General features: G+C 37.7%; 1 non-coding gene across 1 annotated transcript; it reads right to left on the reverse strand.

Annotated features, from left to right (window-relative positions):
* Nucleotides 1–1,381: 1,381 nt before the first annotated feature.
* On the reverse strand, nt 1,382–1,500 carry LOC145409155 (5S ribosomal RNA). The gene has a single exon (XR_013899067.1). It is a non-coding gene; the product is annotated as a 5S ribosomal RNA (ribosomal RNA).
* Between the last annotated feature and the right edge of the window lie 727 nt (nt 1,501–2,227).

Consider the following 2,227-nt stretch of genomic DNA (forward strand, 5'->3'; position numbering starts at 1 on the left):
GCTACAATACTCGTATCTGGGTTGAAATATAACTATGCCACAGTACGGTTGTGTAATAGGGTGTACAAACAGGTTGAGTAAGAACCCAACAATATAATTTTATGGGATACCAAAAGCACCAACCCGAGTGAACAAACGAACGAGTCTGCAGTTAGAAAGGAGACGAGTATGGTTGGGAAGAATTTCTAGAGAAATTACTTCCGATCCTGATCACTGGAGGGTCTGCATAACATTTCATCACAGGTAAGAATAATAAACTACTTTCTTATTGTTCCCGTGTTATTGTGACCTTTAACAGTAAACGTGTGGAAGAGGAACCTTATCCTAGCCTAGCCTAGATTACCATACTTTATTTCTCAAATAACTTCATCACCTAACCCATTGGTCTTGAACCTTTTTGAGACCATGGTCCTCTTCTGGCATTCCCAAATAATCATGGCCCACTCTCATTCAGATTTAACAGGATTGTAATACATTCATACATTAAATAAAAGCTTTCGGTTTATTTTCAGTTTATTCCCCCGGTTACGTTTTTATTCAAGAAATTAACCATTGTACTGTAATCACTGTAAATAAATCCTGTGTGCTGTACTGTAAACTTAAAATATAGTCTTACGGCCAACAGACAAATGAAAACAAAACTACTCTGCCGTACCATGTAACTACTAACGAGGTGAGGCAGCTAATGTGATGGCTGTAGTTGCTTCGTATCTATAATCAGCAGAAGAGAAAATTTAAAAATGAAAAAGTACATTCAATATAGCTTTATATTTTTATTTCTTATTTATTTACTTATTTTGTCATTGTACCCTGGCAGGTATCTGTGGCCCACCTGAGAACCAACCCATAGCCCACAGTTTGAAGACCACTGACCTAACCTTATAGCCATAGCCCATGAAATACTAGGTTAATGTTGCTGAAAAATAGGTTAGGCCTAGGCATAATATGGCCTAGGCTATTGGTGTTTAAATAATTTTTCCTGGCTTAAGTGGGTAAATTAACAGAACTTCACATGTAGGCCTGAGAGTGGAAAAGTTTTAGGAAAACTTTCCAACATAATTTTAAAACTTCACCAAAAAAAAATGAAATAATATATAACAAAGAAATTAAATCCTCTGAGGAAAAATGAGGGGAGTAATTTGGGAGAAAATACCCAACATTATATATATATATATATATATATTCAGTATATATATATATATATATATATATACTGTAGATACATATATATATATTCTGTATATATAGTGTATATATATATATATTCATTCATTCATTGCCAGACGCCATGTATCCCAAACGGGGTGGCCAAGGGCTTAGAGTTAATTGTTTTACAGGAAGGGGCACTAATCCTCCACCAACCCCACTTGACACGTAGGGATGCCAACAGCATCTGGTGTTCCCAGGCGGTCACCCATCCAGGTACTAACCAGACCCAACGTTGCTTAACTTCGCTGATCGGACGGGAAGCGGTGTACTCAACGTGGTATGGCCGTTGGCCATATATATATAGATAGATAGATAGATAGATATAGATACAGATAGAGAGAGAGAGAGAGAGAGAGAGAGAGAGATAACATTACACAAGTTACTGTTACCGGTAATACTCTGCCACTATATTCACCAGTGTTAAATCTGTTGGTTACATGCCTGTCCCACAAAGTATTTCCCTCATTCCTTTTTTGTCCTTTATTCCCTGAAATATATTTTGCCATAGGCCATTATTATTATTAATCTCTCCGTTTCTCTCATTCTCAGGAGCTCCGGCAGATTTGTATGACACGAACAACCCTGATTGGGCACCTGTTTTGAACCTGGGGCATTCCAAGTTTCAATCACATGAATGCAGTGCTTTTAAATCACTGGACCGCTGTTTACGATCTGCCAAATGGCAAAAACGTGGACCAGCTCTTGATGCAGCCAAGGGTCTACTCCTCTTGCAGACACCAACAGGTAACACACTTGAAATACAGTAGTTCTAATAATCTTGTGCAAAGAGAAACCAGTCACTGTCAAGGGAAGCCCCTAGCCATATAAAACTTTGGCAACATAAATACAGTAGCTCCTGCACCATTTTAACTTGAGAAACTATGATCAGCGGGGCTTCATCCTCAGTATTGATTGTCAAGTTCAATACTTCATCCTTGGTAAGAAAAAAAAAAATCTTCCTCAATATTGATTGTCAAACTCATCAGGGCATTATAAAATCGTAATTATTACAGGTGCT

The sequence above is a fragment of the Coenobita brevimanus genome, chromosome 79 (assembly GCF_032717465.1).
Source record: "Coenobita brevimanus isolate Jiangsu-jjx chromosome 79, ASM3271746v2, whole genome shotgun sequence".
NCBI classification, from domain to species: domain Eukaryota; kingdom Metazoa; phylum Arthropoda; class Malacostraca; order Decapoda; family Coenobitidae; genus Coenobita; species Coenobita brevimanus.